This window comes from Pan troglodytes, chromosome 10 (genome assembly GCF_028858775.2).
Source record: "Pan troglodytes isolate AG18354 chromosome 10, NHGRI_mPanTro3-v2.0_pri, whole genome shotgun sequence".
Lineage (NCBI taxonomy): Eukaryota > Metazoa > Chordata > Mammalia > Primates > Hominidae > Pan > Pan troglodytes.
The window spans coordinates 53,237,902-53,256,031 of record NC_072408.2 but is presented as its reverse complement, the minus strand read 5'-3'; positions in this window follow the sequence as shown (position 1 = coordinate 53,256,031).

The window sequence follows — 18,130 nt, the reverse complement described above, 5'->3', positions numbered from 1 at the left end:
TGTATTTCATTTTATAAGGCATCTTCTCACAAGCACCCTTCTCTATAGCAGCCTCCATGCAAAATCCCACAAGTAGAAAAGAACTGTTTTTTATTTAATCTGAAAAAGCATTCTTCATTGTGAACTCTTGAGTTGCTCCTGGGTCTCTTTTTCTTTTTTCTGAGTCTGTCTTATTAATGGTGTTATTTTCTTTGTCTTTAAAAGCAACATGATGTCATACCTTTTGTAAGAAATCAATTCACTTAGAGAATGTCTACTTTTCTTTTTTGAGACACCCTTGATCTGTCACCCAGTCTGGAGTGCAGTGGTGATCACAGCTCACTTCAGCCTCAAACTCCTGGGCTCAAGCGATCCTCCCGCCACAGCCTCCCGAGTAGCTGAGACTACAGGCATGCACTACCGTACGTGGCTAAGTAACTTCTTTTTATTTTATTTATTTATTTGAGATGGAGTCTTGCTCTTCGCCCAGGCTGGCGTGAAATGGCACGATCTTGGCTCACTGCAAACTCTGACCCCCGGGTTCATGCAATTCTCCTGCCTCAGCTGCCCGAGTAGCTGGGACTACAGGTGCATGCCATCACACCCAGCTAATTTTTGTATTTTTAGTACAGACGGGGTTTCGCCATGTTGGCCAGGCTGGTCTTGAACTCCTGACCTCAGGTGATCCACCTGCCTTAGCCTCCCAAAGTGCTAGGATTACAGGCATGAGCCACTGAGCCTGGCTGCAACTTCTTTTTAAAAATAACATTTTTGTGTGTTGAATTGTGTCCTCCAAAATTTCATGTTGAAGTCCTTAACTGCAGTACCTCAGAATGCAACCTTATTTGGAGATAAGGTCTTTGCAGAGTTAATCAAGTTAACATGAGGTCACTAAGTTCAGTCCTAATCCAATATGACTTTTATCCTTATAAAAAGGGGAAACTTGGGCAGGCATAGTGACTCATGCCTATACTCCCAGCACTTTGGGAGGCTGAGGTGGGAGAGTCACTTAAGCCCAGGAGTTTGAGATGAGCCTGGGCAACAGGCAACACAGGGAGATCTTGTCTCTCCAAAAAAAAAAAAAAAAGAAAAGAAAAGAAATCGCCAGGTGTGGTGGCATGGGCAAGCACCTATGTTCCCAGCTACTGGAAGGCTGAGGCAGGACAATCACTTGAGCCCAGGACATCGAGGCTGTGGTGAGCCATTATGGTGCCCCTGCACTCTAGCCTGGGCAATACAGCAAGACCGTGTCTCAAAAAGAGGTGGGGAGCAGAATTTGGAGACAGACATGCACACAGGGAGAATACCACATAGAGGTGAAGGCGGAGATCAGGGTGATGCTTCTGCAAGCCAAGGAACATCATTGATTGCCAGCAAATTACCAGAAGCCAGGAGAGAGGCACGGAACAGATTCTTCCTCACAGCTCTCAGAAGGAACCAACCCTGCCCACACCTTGATCTCAGACTTTCCACCTGCACAACTGTAAGACAATAAATCTCAGTTGTTTCAGCCACCCAGTTTGTGGTACTTTATTATGGCAGCCCCAGCAAACTAGTACAATACCCAACCATGTCATGCTCTGAATGTGTCCTGGCTCACTAAAGAGGATTTTCATATTTAGATGAAGAATTCATGACAGTGTGGGCCACAAGCTTGAGAATTAAGCAACAATCGGACAGTGTTGGCAGTCTTTGTTTGATTCCCAGGTCTGTTTGATTCCTAGGATTTGCTTGGCGTCTGCTCCCTGTGTCTCTTGTTCATCCACATCTGGGACTCCTTTCTTTGACCTGCAGACCCAGTCCCAACCAGTGTTTGCAGGGTGAATCAGTGTTGACCCTATAATGATCTGCAAGGGCCTGGCTGTCAGGCGTGCTCCCGGGCTGCAAATCCTACTTACGCTCTTCAGGGCTTTCAGGATAGAGTGCACACTCCTTGGATTAGTTCTAAAGGTCTTTTATATTTGCACTGTGCCTATCTCTCTGGCTTATTTTTTTTACTACTCTCCACCCTTGTTTGCTCTAACCATATTAAACTATTTACAGTTCTTCAAAAGCATCAGGCTGTTTTATGACTCTGTGCTTTGAAAATACCTAGAATGTTACCCACTGAAAATTGCCCTCTTTATTAGCTAACTCCCGCTTATCCTTTACCATTGGACTCAAACATCACCTTCTTGGTAGTCCATTGATGTGCATTATTTATTGTTTTGTCTGCCAAGCTTGTTTCTCCTTCTTTGTAATGCCCCCGATTTCCCTTGAGGAACCACCATCTCCCACTGTCAGTGCACATGGATTAGTTGGAGACTCATCCCTGGTTTTGGTGTTAGGATCAGGTGACCCAGACCTGGAAAATTAGAGCACTGGATCCCCTGACCAAAAGATTAGTTCAGGGATGGGCATGTGACCCAGGTCAAGTATTGGGATTTGTGCGTGAGCTTTTAGTGATGCCATAACAACAACTTCAACAAGTATTTATTGATCACTTATATACCAGCCACCGCCTTGCTGGGAATTCAACAGTAAACCAAATATCCAAAGTCTCTATCCTTATGGATTTTTTATTCATAGACAGGAGATATTCTCTTGTTCTTCTGTCTTTTAAACATACATTTTGGAATGCAAAGGTCTAGATTCCAGAAACTATTTTGTCACCACAGGAAGCCTGAGCATTAAGCAAGCATGAAGGAGGATAGAAGGGAGAGATGGTGAGAGAACAGGATCTGATGGCATGATTTGAGCTCCTGGATCAAACTCTACCTGAAAATGAACTACCACTAAACTTTTCAGTTAATTTAATATTTTGTTGTCATTTAAGCCAGTTTGGGGTTTAAGTGACTTACAAATTAAGGAGTACCGTTTTGTACACCCTTCCACCATTTAGAGGCTACTTTTCTCTGTTGAACTTTATACTCCTCTATCATTTTGTTTATTCGATTAGTTATTCCTTTATTCCGGAAAAGATTTATGTCCACTTACTGTTATGTACCCATAACACATAGCAAGTTAGCATAACTTGAAAGTAGATATGAAAGATGAGAAAAAGAAATGAGACAAGTTCATAAAATTCATCCCATAAAGAGTGAGACACGATTTAGTTTTCAGATTTCTAGCAGCCAATGTGACAATGGTTATATAATTCCTACACAATGGAAAAGGTATCTAAATTAAAACAATCCTGTTCTTAGGAGAAGTATGACTATTAGTAAATTGAAGAGCAGAAAGAATCACCCACACCCCAGGTCCACGTGAAGAAGGCTCTAGAGAAATGATGAACAACATCCTCACAGAGCACTCACAACGTGTTTCTTGGGGATGTTTCTCAGAGCACCCATGAATTCAATGAAATTTATTTTTTAGAAGAGCAATTTAATTACTTCATTTTGTCTGGTCATGGTGGCTCACGCCTGTGATTCCAGCACTTTGGGAGGCTGAGAAGGGTGGATCACCTGAGGTCAGGAGTTCGAGACCAGCCTGGCCAACGTGGTGAAACCCCGCCTCTACTAAAAATACAAAAATTAGCCAGGCATGGTGGTGAGTGTCTGTAATCCCAGCTACTTGGGAGGCTGAGGAAAGAGAAATGCTTGAGCCTGTGATGTGGAGGTTGCAGTGAGCTGAGACTGCACCACTGCACTCCAGCCTGGGAGACAGAGAGAGATGCCATCTCAACAACAACAACAACAACAACAAAAATCACTTCATTTTGTAACAGGCACTTAACAGAATATATGACAGTTATAATAAAGTGAGTAGTCCAAAGTATTCTGGTATTGCATAGTTGGAGGGAATGGAGGTAGATTGAGGGAAGACTTCTTGGAAGAAGAGGCATCTAGAAGATGAACTGAGGGTAAGATGTGTGCATGTAGGTGTGTGTGCTCACGTGTCTAAGCATTTTGGGCAGAGGGAACATCATGTGTAAAGGTGAGGAGGTAAATGCAAATAGGCTGAATCTAAGGACATGAAATATGTCCAGACTGGCTGCAGTGTGGGGCACAAAAGGAGAGCAGTGAGGTGGAGGTTTGGATGAACCTGCAGAGGAGGGCAGAGGCTGAGGCATGTAGGAGCTTAAAAGCAGGGACAAGTTTTGTGGGAGAAGATAAGGAGTTCCGTTTTGGATGATCAGAGAAAGTAATCTGCAAAACTGGCTAAAAGAAGAAGCCAAAGAGATAGGAAGGAGATAGTGAGAAAGTGTTGAATGAATACCAAAGACGAGGGCATTTCAGGAAGAGAGCAGTACCTACCCTCAGCTAAGTTTTAAGCTCCCCAGAGCAAACTGTGCTTCATGCAGCCCTAGAGTCCCACCACTAAGAGGTTTAAAGGAGGCCCTCGAAGGGTCTGATGGGTGGGCTTTGGGGATCCCAGGAGGATTCAGCAGTTTATAATAGTTCTGTAAAGCAGACCAAGCTGATCTGCACTTCCTTCAGGCAATCCTCCACAAATATGCTTTCACCAGGCTTTTGGGAGTATGGCCAGCAGCGATTTTGAGATTATAATCCTTGGGCAATACTCAACTATTCCGTGTTGTTCATTAAAAAATGAATTATATATTTTCACAGTCAACTGAGCTGAATTGATAATTTCATATAAAAGCAGAGTTTACTTAGTACATATGCAAGAATTGAAGGCCATTTCCCCTCTGCTCAAAGATGAGCGGAAGGAGGACATTGGGTCAGAGTTCATTCCTTTGTCACAGCAATCTTTATCATCTTTGATTTGCTGCCTTTTCCATTAGTTTGTCCCTTGAGGGCAGAATGCTGACTAATTCAATGTTGCGACTCCAGTGCCTGGCACAGTAACTAGAACAGAGTAGGTGCTCAGTATCCACTGAAAGATAAATAGATACTGGGACCTTAATGGAGAGCTGGTGGGGAGAAGGGAGTGAGGTGGGGGCAGGTAGGGCTGGCCAGCCCATACCCTAAGGTGATCCAGCCAAGCCTAGTGTGGTTCACAGTGTGAAGGAGATCGGGGCCATATATTTGGGCAGTAGAGTCAGCATTAGGATGGGGAGGCGGTGAGCTAGGTGAAGCAGCAATTAGGGGAGTCTAACCTCCCAGGAAGAGGAAATGTCAGGTTGTTATGGTTCAACCAATGGAGCTAAGGTTCAAGTGTGGACCACAGTGCCAGTGGCCAAATTAGGAAGCAATGTGGAATCCAATGGTGTTTACATGTGATGGAGGCACAGCTGTGGCTTGAAGGAGCTCCATAGCAGATACCCAACTTCTGGAAACAAGATTAATTTCAGACCTCTACCAGAAAAATGGAAGGGCTGAGACTGGAGAATAGATTGGTGGTTGGTTTATTTTGGTTCTCTGACTCTGGCTTTCTTGTTTATACTTCAAACCCACAATATGAAATATGATTTCACATACCTGTGAGTTTGAGAAAGAGAGAGGAAAAGGAGAAATAAATGTCCTTTTTGCTCAAAGCTACTAATCTAATTTTATTTCAGATCTTCTTGGTGCAATGTAGAGACACTCAAGACTGATTTATTTACTTCAAGAGCTTACAAAAACAAGATTGAGTGACATGCTGGCTTCTAATGTTCTTTTGGGAAATATCTTGGGTTAAATGGTGCTTTCATTTTCTATTTTTTCATATAAAAAGAACTCTGGGACTTGTAGTTGAGTGACTGAAGGAGGACTAAAATCAATCCTCTACCTCTGAAAGTTGAGATCTTAGATTTTACTATATATTCTCTCATTCCTATAAAAAGTAGCAGCTCCTGCTGCAGAATGTTACTTATTCTGCTACTTTTGACCCCAGGCCTGAAGAACTCCTATAGATAGCATGTGAAGTTCCATAAATATCTTCAAGTATGACCTACAATGACTACATTAGCTTTTCCTCTCACTAGTGCTGTTGCTGGGGCAGAAGTTCCCAGAGGTCTGAGATTAAAGAATTCCACCCCTCCTAGGCACACTCGTACCACCAACCACAACTCCCAGCCCGAGCTCAGGATCTGTGGGGCATTAAAGTAAAACAAAACTCAAGAAAGCATAAGAAAAAACGTGACATGTTCAATAGTGGTTATGGGTTGTAAGTATCAAAAACTTTCAAATAGAGATGACTACATTTACACTCCATTTTCTTCTGGAAAAATTATTGGTTTTGCTCACCAACTCTGAAAATCCACATATAGCAGTAGATGCTAGGAAGGAGTTAGGAGCAACTTGAACAGCTCTCATTTTTGAGCTCCTGGGAACTGGTTCCCAGGCCAGCACCCCCGCCACCAGGATGTGGCTTTCTGGTGAATGAGAGCCATCGATGGGCCTAGAAATTAGTCTTTTATGTTAGTGTGCTAACCATGTGACTAGAACACATTCTCCTCTACATTAGTGTCCTAAAGCATTAGCAAAATAATATGTCACTCATGATGCGACTGAGTGAAATGTATAAAGGAAATTGGTTTACTAAACCCATTAGGTTAAAAGGCAAATGGGAGACTAAAACAATAATCAAATGGCAATATTTTAATTTTTAGGATTAGTTATCTGACAGGAAATTTCTCTTTTAATTTAATTCCTACATTTTAAAACAATGAAGTTTAAGGAGCCTTAGAGAGAAACACACAAATCAGCACACTTAGTCCTTTTTATAGAGTTTCAGGGTTCCAACCCACTCTTGCTAAAAAGTACTATTTCAGCCACCAAAACAGAATAATTCAATATGAGAACTAAAAAAAAAAAAAAAAAAAGCCCATGGAGATAAGGAGCTAAAATGAAGTCAAAGAATCGGGAATAAATTTTACCCAAATGAATGACTCAAGATGTGAGATCCCAGCCTATACTTCTGCCTGGCACTTGAACTCCTACATTTGCAAGTTGTATGAAATCTCCTCTAATCTAGAATTGGAATTTGCCTGTAAGCAGCTATAGTTTTCTTATTCTTACTGTCTGGTTAAATAGGTTAAAGCAGGCAGGCAAGTCTGTCAGCAGGGCCTGAGAGAAACAAGAATGTAGTGGGAATCAGGAGAGGTGTGTGAGTGACAGTGTTAGGGGGAAAAGGAAGAGAAAGGAGAGGTAACTCTCAAAACACAGCCAGAGGAAACGAAGCTCTTGTTACAATCATGGCAGAAAGGTCTTGATACTGTTTTTCCCCAGAACTGAGGTGGATGCGGCTGTCAGGAAGCACCCTCCATAGAGGCAAAGTTGTTGAAAACTGATCTAAGTCATATGATTTTACGTAGTGCAACTGCCCATCAATGGATTCAGGACTGGCACTTGGCAAGTTTTTTATTATTATTATGAATATTATTTTTATTAGAGTACTGAGGGTTAATAACAGAAGACTACATTTTCTTCTCACTTTTTAAATTAGAGGCTGACATTGATTTAAAATGTCTAACAGAAAGCCATGGCTTATTCCTCACTGATTTATGAGCATCAAAGGATGGGGAAGCTAGCCGCATTCTTGTCATTTCAGTGGTTCATTCTCTCCTTATTCTGAGTGAGGTTTTTAATATATTGGCTATGTGGTGTCTAAGTTTTGATCATCTCTACCGTTCACCTGGCACTTTGCACATCTGCTCACAATACTTGGCATGTTTTCAGTGTGTTTTAAAGCTCTGATTAGGTTGTTGGCCCATGGAGGGCAGGAGTCATTTCCTAGACTTTTTTTATATCCCTCACATACACCTATGCACTTGGTACTGTGTCTGCACGTAAACTAAATGTAATGAATATTGGTTGATTACTGTTATTTTTTTTAGCATGTAATTCCATATCTTGATATGCTCTTACACAAAATCATAGTTTTTAGATCTAGAAGAGCTGTGGGGGATCATTAGTCCAAGCATGTCATTTTATAGAAGCAGAAACTGAGACTTCTCAAAGAGAGAAAATGCGCTCACAGTTACATGGCACGGTGGGGATTAGAACTTGGCCATCAGACTTCTGCTTTTTCCTTTTGTCCCTTCCCAGTTGGAGAAACTAGTGTTTAAGGAAAGTTCAAGAGACTAGGGAATGAGTGGTAAAATGGATTAGCAGCATACACCATGAGCTGGTAAGTCACCATTCTCAGTTTTGTGTATAGTAAGGATTATGTAAGCATGGCCTAAGTCATTCTGTATGTCACTCAATACTAAAGGGTAATCAGGCAGGCTTCTCTGCCTTTGTGCAGGGCAAAGAGAATGTTCCACAGGCACGTGCCTAAATATGAATAAGAGAATAAGGCAGCAAAGAGTGTGCCTACCTGCTTTCTTCCTCAAGGCCTGGGCTCCATGGTTTCTGTAAAGGCTCTTTTTAGGCAGTTATTTCTGGGCCACTAGCCAAGGTGAAAACATTCTTTTCCTTGACCACAATCCAAAAGGGAACATGCGAGAGATTTTATTCTGTTTGCATCTCAACTGAGGGTCTTCCTTCCTCCTCCTTGCTCTTCCTTCTGAGAACATTTATTGATCACCTACTGTATGCTGAGCACAATGCTAGGTAGACAATGGGGAGACAATTGCAAGAAAGATAGCAGTGCTGTTCTTGAGCTTACAGTTTTATTAGGGAGACAAATATTCCAGGAATGATGAATGGCGAGATAGGTGCTGAAAGAGGTATCTCCAAAGTGTCAATGGGAGCACAAAGGAAGGGGGTAACTAATGACATCTGTGAGGCCAGGCAAGCCTTTTGGAGGAAGTGACATTGAGTCTTTATGAACGAATTATTGTGGGAGGGATCGTTTTGATGGAAAAAGTGGTCCTGGTTGGAGGGGCAGCATGTGCACGCTCATGAAAACATGAGGTGAAATGGTGTGTTTAGGAACCCAGAAGTAGTTTGATGGGGTAGAGAGTAGGGGAAAGCACAGATTTAAAGAACGCTGGATGCTGTGCTAAGGAGTTTATATTTTAGCTTTCGGAGATGGGGAGGAAGGAGCCAACAGAGCAGAAAGTGACTATACTAATGTCCTTTTTTCAAAGTAACACGAGGTACTGAATATAAATAGCACTGCTAAAGAAAAAAATATATCTGAGCTCATTTCTTTTTCCTATAAAGATAAAAATTACTTCTTGGAGATCCTTTTGCAATTGTTAGGCTTTCCCAAGTGGTATGCAACGGTATTTTTAGAAATCAAATCATGTTTCTGATTGATTTGAAATGTATTTTTAATGTTAATGGAAAGGGTGATGGACTGGGAATTATGGAGACCTGGGTTCTAGGTCCTGGGCCACCATTAACAGGGCATAGTAACAGTAGCATATTCCTCATTCACCATGTGAGGGGATGGGAACAGGAACTTTCAGCACTAAAGTTTAGTGTGTGACCCTGTGTATGTGTATGGTGTGTGTTTGTGTGTGTGCATTTGTGTGTTTATATCTAGCCTAATTCAAAAACAAAATGAGGCAGTTTCTAATGAAAGGTACTGATAGAGGCCAGGTGTGGTGGCTCACGCCTGTAATCCCAGCAGTTTGGGAGGCCAAGGTGGGAGGATCACTTGAGGTCAGGAGTTTGAGACCGGCCTGGGCAACATAGCAATACTCTGACTATACTCCAGTCTGGATAACAGAGTGAGACCCTGTCTCTATGTTTTTTTAATAAAGGCATTCATACATTCAGAGTCAAAGCCTGAAACCTAGATTCAAAGACAAAAGTCAAGTAGTAAAGAGTGCAGAGGGATAACATAGGGTTGCTAACTTTTAATTTGGCCAAATAAGGATATAATAAAAGTAAACAAAGCAAAGCCTAGTCATTCTCAACAACAAATGGGAAGGAAATAATGGCAGAATAAAGAACAGTCTTCTAAGTTGCCATTATGCCATGAAATTCTTACTTAAATTTTATTAATTTTCTGAATAGATAATATATGCATAAGTTTCAAAATTCAAGAGGTAAAATGTGTATATGGTGAAAAGTCTCCCTCTCACCTTTTCTCCTAACTACCCAGTCTTTCTCCCCAGGCACTGTACTTTCTAGATGCCAAGATAAGGTAGGAAATATGACTAGTTGCAAAGCCCTCAAAGATCAAGGTTTATCACAAAAGAAAGGCTTTAAATTTCTTTTTTCAAAAAAATTCTTAAAAGGGAGAATTTAAGCTCTTAAGAAATTTGTCAAAAGGATGCCTATACAAAGGATCTGGAGTAAAATAACGAAGAATAAACTCAGGAGTTGCTACAGACAATGTGGGGGATTTTCTCATTTCTGAGCTCTTCATCTCTTAAAGAATTTAAATAAATACTTAATTGAATTCCCCAAATTCTACCCCATTAAGAAATGCAGAGGACAGACTTTGACCTGGAGTATTTTGAGGAAAGAGATTACCCAAATTCCTATTTACTTCTTCTCTAGAGAAGTCTTAATTTAACTCCTGAATCATGTTTGATTTTGAATACACAAAAGTCACAGCCTGACTTTTGTTCCAGGATAATTCAGCTCAGAAATGAAGTCCTATATAACTGAGTGGGGGAAATCTTTTAAATAAAATTGTTTAGTGTTATCCATTTATATGTGACAGTGTATCTGACAAAGGAGTTGTGTTTGACATAATTACTATTTAGCTGTCCTTCTAGGCTATAATTGGTCAACGGGTTCAACTGCTTTTAGAGGCCACTCCTGAAATGTGAAAGTGGTGTCGTATAATCAGTATGTAGAAAGGATCCTGATCTTCTGTTGGCCAAAGTAGGCACCTTGGATTTGGAGCTGGTACCAAACAGTTCAGGTAGCAGTTAATACCGGGGCGGCGGGGTGGGGGGGGGGCGGTTATGGTCAACTCCCTTACGTGGCACTACCAATGATGTTACTGTTGGTCAGAAAGCGAATCCTGTGCTGGCTCTGATTCTCAGACTAGTAGGAAAATAAATGTTGTGAAGGAGCATTAAAAGCCTTGGATCAATGCACATCGCATGATGTAGCCATAAATCATGACCTGTAGAATAAAGAACTGACATCAGATCAATAATTGCCAGAAAAATTAAATTTTTCATTACTTGAAACAGAAAAGTAATGGTTGAGTGGTTAAACCTAAAACCTTCCTTCGCTTCAGGTGACTGGGAGACCCAGCTGTGTAATTTGTTGAGGAGAAAGCAGCTGGCATAGAATTTTGAGGGAATGAGATAAGTTAAACTGGGTAGATCTTATTTCTATTTTTAGTAGTCTTTGAGTCCATCAGTTAATGGAGATACAGATTTCTTCAGGGCCTGTTAATTACAGTAGAGGTTAGAGAGCCCCAGTGACAGTTCTTCCTTGGGGGTCCTCCTCTGCTTAAGACATCTCTTAGGGAGAATTTTGGAGTCTGCAAAACAAGAGGTCCTGTCCCAAAGCGGCCACAGCAGAGACAAACATTGACAGGGATGTGTGATTCACGGTTCCTCCCACTGCAGTCCTGCTGGGAGCAACAAAGCCCAAGCCACCATGTACAGCCTAACGGACAGATGTCCCACTGAGGCCAGGAGTACCCTCCTCCCCGCTCCCTCCACCCTCTATGCATGCACACATTGTAGTTTTTTCAGAAGTACCCCCAAATTACTTTCTTGCTAATCTGCCTGTCTTTTCTTGTCTCCCTAGCAGTTCCTTCCCAGACACAGGACAGAAAAGAAGGGTGGGATTCCCCACTGGAAAGCTGTTTCCACATTTAATTGATCTGTAATTCATAGTGGCCCCAGCTCTGAAGCCCACTCTGGCCTTAACCCATCGTTCAGCCAAATACTTAATGACCTGTAAACAACACAACAGCTGTTCGCAGGGGTCCATATAGTCAAAAGACCCCGAGGTGAATCTTTTGTAAGGCAAAGCATCTTTTTGTGTGTGATGCAGAATCCCTTCCTCTAACTTATCTGCTTTATAGGTTAGTGCACTCCAGGGCTCTCCAACCATAAACATAACATTTGTAGTTAGAGTCACAGAAGAATGCTGATGAGATTTCCAGTTAAATTCAGACAAAATGGGGTCTGATTTTCTCATGGTGGCAGAGTGGCTGTTAACATGCCATCCTTCACCTCTGTTTCACGTTAAAGATCAGTGCTTTAATTGTTCTAGCTAGCAAGGAACCAGATGCCCCTCCTCTTTAACAGAGAAACACACATTTCATTTGCCCAATTTTTCTTTGACCCCAAGAGAAGGGTAAGACCCTTTGTAGGGAAAGCACTAAATTCGGAGTGAGAGGCTTGGGGAGAAGGTGCCCTATAGCAGCCAAACAGAGGGAGAGCGCAAATGCCAGGTAGAGGCTACGATTGTCCAACTCGTTCATTAAACTTCTGAGAATGCAATGTATGGTAGGAATGCTTTATCTCCATTAATAGAAGTATTATGCCACAAGGAGAAAAACATTGTATGAATAAACAAAGACAAATAGGCTGTTGTAAAAGGAGTAAAATGGAGTAACTTCCATTTCTATTGTTTCTCTCGTACTGAAAAGACATATGTTCATCATAAAAATTTTGAAAAGTATAGAAAAATACAAGAAAAAATCCAAAAATACAAAGCCCCAGCCACCCTGTACAGCCTAAGGGACAAGCATCCCGCTGAGGCCAGAAATGCCCTCCTCCCTGCTCTCTCTACCCGCTATGCATGTCTTTTTTTCTGGGCATATGTGCACTATAACAATTGATCACATTGGACAGATGAAACTTGCTTTTCACTTAACATGTAGTGAACATTTCCCATGCCATTTAATATTATTTTATAACCACAACTTTATGGCTATATGATACATTTTTAGGATATTAAAACAACTTTTAAAAATAAACATGCTGGGCTTCATACCTAGGTGATGAGTTGATAGGTACAATACACCACCATGTCACACATTTACCTATGTAACAAACCTGTACATACTGTGTATGTACCCCAGAACTTAAAAAATAATCAATCAATCAATCAATCAACATTCTTTAGTAGTGATGAGCATACTTTAACTCTGTGCTCATCCATTATTTTCTTAGGATAAACTTGTAAAAAAACTTCTGTTTTCTAAAGCTGTATTTGTCTCAAGTGAAGGGGAAAAAGACTCACTAAGCCCTGTTTGCTAGTTATTAATACCAGGGGGCAGCATAGAATAGTATTTTAAAAGCCTGGGTCTGTAGCCAAACCATCCCCATTTAAACCCCACTTCTACCCTCTGGATGCTTGGTTTCCTCATCTGTATAATGAGGATAATAATGGTGCCTGTGCTCTAGGGTTGCTGGGTGATATAAATGAATTCATATAGAAACACACATCTGGGCCGGGCATGGTGGCTCACGCTTGTAATCCCAGCACTTTGGGAGGCTGAGGCGGGCGGATCACGAGGTCAGGAGATCGAGACCATCCCGGCTAACAAGGTGAAACCCCATCTCTACTAAAAATACAAAAAAATTAGCCAGGCGTGGTGGCAGGCGCCTGTAGTCTCAGCTACTCGGGAGGCTGAGGCAGGAGAATGGCGTGAACCCGGGAGGCGGAGCTTGCAGTGAGCCGAGATAGTGCCACTGCACTCCAGCCTGTGCGACACAGTGACTCCGTCTCAAAAAAAAAAAAAAAAAGAAAAGAAACACACACATCTGACTCATTATGATACTGCCTCCTTTTAATTCCACCAATGGCTCAGTTAGGTGGGCACTATTATGGCTATATCTGGAAGCACATGTGCAGAAATGAGAAGTAAATTACCCAGGGTGGCCAAACTCAGATTCCATGTGTCAGCTCCAAAATTCATTCTTTCCCCCATTATACTATAATTATTAATTTTATCTATGTGGAAACCCAATTTAGATACTGAGCTCTGGAAGTAAAGGTTTTCAACCTCACTTCAAATCTCTGCCTAAGTATAGCTGCCTCAAAAAGAAGTGACTGTCTGGCATACCACTGTAAGCCTCCTGGCTCTTGTCACAAACTTATCTTTTGAACTTACATTTTTATTGTCTGTCTTCCCCACTAGAATGCATGCTCTCTGAGAGGGAGTTGTGTTGTTTAAATGATTTAGCACCAAATCTGGCACCTGGAAAACTTGTGTCAAATAAATATATCTTATCATTCAATTATGTATATAGCCTAAAATGCCAGATCATTGTCAAATTATCTCTTTTTGTTTAAGCTATTAAGATTATCTACATGTATCAGATCACCTGGATAACTGACAACTTTTCCTTTCACTTTTTACTAAAAGCACCTTTGATTTTTTCACAAAGAGCATCAAATTATAAGTACATTGATAAATATGTTGATAAAATCATAAGCTACAATAGGTATATAAAACACATGATTGTCAGTGGTGAATGTAGTGTTTTTCTCTCCTATCCAATTCTTTTCAGAAATCTTCTCCCGATAGGAAAAGGACTCAAATATAAATACTTTCCTAGAAACCCTCTCATTTCCTGAAGCCCAGAGTTATACTTGCCCAGTACAGACTGTGTATACAGGCCAGGTTGGCTGACTGATCCATCTCACAACTGGATCATTCCATAGGCAATAGCAAGTACAATCAGACTTCAAACCCTTTGCTTTGCCTAATTTTCTTCATTGCTTTTTCTTTCTCTATCTCTTTCAGAATTCCCACTTATTCTTCAAGTGTCATGTGAATATCTATTCTCTGTAAAGCCTGCTCTTACTTCCCTTCTCCCCTGGGAGAGAGTTTGGCTCTGTTCATTGTACTTCTTTGGCACAATGTACGTAATGTGACTATGGCTCTGAGGACATTATATTGCATTTTAAAAAATTTGTGTTCTCATGGAGACTGAGATTCTTGAGGACAGGGATCATTGCTTACAACGTTGCATAGCATATTAGAGGTTCTGCTGAATGAATGAACTATATGTGTGAGTATGTGTACTTAGAGTTTGTTAAGTGAGTAACAGGAAGCTAGGGGAGATTTTAAGTAAGGGAGTAGCAGGAACCAATGTATGGCTTAGGAGTACATGTTTGACTGTCCGTCACTCTACCCAAATCCTGGCATTCTGGCTTGTAGGCATGTGCTTAATTGCTAAAACTTACTCTTTCAATCTTAGACATTTCATTTGAAAAAATTTTGTTTCCTTGTTTGGTGCTTCTATAGCCTGGCTCTTCTCTCCAAAGATTGTAATTTATTTACTTTTTTCCCTCAAATTTCCTTATACATTGGGTGATATTTTACCTTCTTATTGGTACTTCCATTGTCAAAAAACACTCATCTTTTTCAACACTGAAACCAGTTGACTATAGGAAGTGGGTGGAGAATGTCGTGCCACACACTGCTCAGTAGGGTTAGGAGCTACCATGCATGATTTCAAGTTTCAAGGGGATTCCAAGCAGCCAATGCATACTGTTTCTATCATTGTTTTTCCTCCATCCACTGAAAGCCTTAAGAGTAAGGTCTATGTCTTATTCATTGCCGTGTCCCCAGCGTCTATTAAAGTGTCTGGGATCTAGTAGATACTAGGAAAAAAAAGTATTTAATAACGAATGACTAACTGATGAAAGGAAGGAATGAGGCTTCTGAGCTAGAGAACATATTTGATTTTGAGTAACTCTGATACTCCCCAAAAGGGTGAAGGTGGCAGGAGCTGAAATCTTGTCAGTATTTAATAAGGCTCTGCAGCTCATATTACTGTCAGAGGCATTCGAACCAGAGCAACTCCATCTTGAATAGTGGCTGGGTAAAATGAGGCTGAGACCTACCGGGCTGCATTTCCCTGAGACAGGCATTCTTAGTCACAGGATGAGATAGGAGGTCGGCAGGAGATAAAGGTCACAAAGGCCTTGCTGATAAAACAGGTTGCATTAAAGAAGCCAGCCAAAACCCACCAAAACCAAGATGGAGATGACAGTGACCTCTAGTCGCCCTCACTGCTCATTACATGCTAATTATAATGCACTAGCATGTTAAAGGACACTCCCACCAGCGCCATGGCAGTTTACAGATGCCATGGCAACATCTGGAAGTTACCTTGTATAGTCTAAAAAGGGGAGGAACCCTCCATTCTGGGAATTTCCCTTTCCCAGAAAACTCATGAATAATCCACCCCTTGTTTAGCATATAATCAAGAAATAGCTATAAGTGTTCTTAGTCCAGCAGCCCAAGCTCTGCTCTGCCTATGGAATAGCCATTCTTTTATTCCTTTACTTTCTTAATAAACATTTTTTCACTTTATTCTGTGGATTCGCCTTGAATTCTTTCTTGCGTGAGATCAAGAATCCTCTCTTGGGGTGGTCTGGATCGGGACCCCTTTCTGGTAACACTACCATTAAAGAAAATGGTTCTGGAGCCTTTGAAGAACTCTTTGGCAAGAAGTCCAGTAAGTCCGTGAAGTTCATCTTTCCTCACAGGGAGTTTACCAACTTGAATGCATGTTTTTCATTACTGAGTTGACTGGAGATGTCATTTGCAGACTTTCGCTTTGGAGTTAAGTCAACAACATCATTCTTGCATTTTAAATGAGCTCATGTTTGCCCTGTTCCCATCAATTCCTCTTTCTTTCTCTGCTGTTTTCCCGTTTAAGTTAAGGTTCTATGCAGAGAAGAGGAGAGGCAGAGAGGGAGGAGTTCTGCGGCTACTGCCACGTTTTCATGGAGGATGAGTGTTCCCTGGGACAGATGGGAAGGAAGGTGACACATCAGCGTTCCTGAGTCCTGGGAGTGGGCTGCAGTTATGTGGGAGATCTGGCAAACTTGCCCGAAGCTAAGCTCTTAACGCTGTTTGCTAGTTGCTGACTTCTTGTTAAATAGCTCTAATTGTAGACACTATTCCAAGATGAACTATGTTTTATATATATTAAATTGTACACTATTAGATTTCATGTTGGTCCCCAGAGATAGTTTTAGGCCGATCATGCCTTTAAACAAACAAACAAACAAACAAACAACAACAACAAAAAACATACCCGGGAGGCTCTGCCTGGTTTCACAGCTGGGCCCTGGCCTGTGGGTTTCAGCCTGTGATGGACTCTTAGGTAAAATCGACCTGAGCTTCCAGCCTTGTGTTGCACGTTGTGCGTCCTTCACTTTCGCAGACACTTTATTTTCTCAACATCCTATTGATATTTAGGAGACACAGTAGCTGCAGTGATGTGTCACAGACACTCAGGAACTTTACAACACCCAGGACGCTGGATTTTGGGTCTGGAAGATGGTGAGTAGTAGGAGCTGCCTTTACTGAGAGCCTGGCTTTAAATTGTTCTTTAGGCTAAAGGAACCACAGCCAAAAAGACAGATTGAGGTGGTGCTGCTTCTGCTGATGACACAGGCTTTCTGATGGCCCGAAGGAGCAGTTCTCTCTCCTGGGTCTGTGGGGCACAACTGAAGGAAATCACTCGCTACATCTCAATCAGACCTTTTCTTCTCACTCCTCTTCACTGACACAAATTCTCACAGAAAGTTTACAAAAAAAAAAAAAAAAAAAATTATCAGAGCGTTTAAGAAGCCTTACTCCATGTGAATTATAATTTAGTGGGATCACTTTCCAGCGGATTTCTGAGGAGAGAAAAAGGGTGCTTCTTTATAGGTCCCCAAGTTACACATTTAATCTTTCTATTATGTTGGGATTCTAGGTGGTTTACACTTATTTAAGCTTCGTTGGTCACAATTTTTTTTTCTAATGGCTAAAATAATGCTGGTTTTTCACGTCCTGTCATCCCACCCCATTTCCTAGTTTAGTGTTCCCTGTTCAGTCACTCGGTGGTCACTATTATCCTGTATCTTCCCAGTATGTGACTACTCTCTCACCCTTTATTTTCAAAAACAAATTTTTATTTTTATTTTAGTAACAGGGTCTCACGGTATCACCAGGCTGGAATGCAGTGGCGCAATCACGACTCACCGTAGCCTCGACCTCCTGGGCTCAAGGGATTCTCCTGCCTTGGCCTCCTGAGTAGCTGAGACTACAGGTGTACATTACGTTGCCCAGCTAATTCTGAATTTTTTTTGTAGAGACAAGGCTTTGCTATGTTGTCCAGGCTGGTCTTGAACTCCTCGCCTTAAGTGATTCTTTCACCTTGGCCTCCCAAAGTGCTGGGATTACAGGTGTGAGCCACTGCACCCGGCATCACCCTTTCTTAATGGTGGGCTTCCAGCAGTGATATTGTGTCCGGAATGGGTGGGTCCTTGGTCTCACTGACTTCAAGAATGAAGCCGTAGACCCTCGCGGTGAGTGTTACAGTTCTTAAAGGCTGCATGTCCGGAGTTTTTTCCTTCTGATGTTCGAATGTGCTTGGAGTTTCTTCCCTCTGGTGGGTTCGTGGTCTCGCTGGCTCAGGAGTGAAGCTGCAGACCTTTGCGGTGAGTGTTAC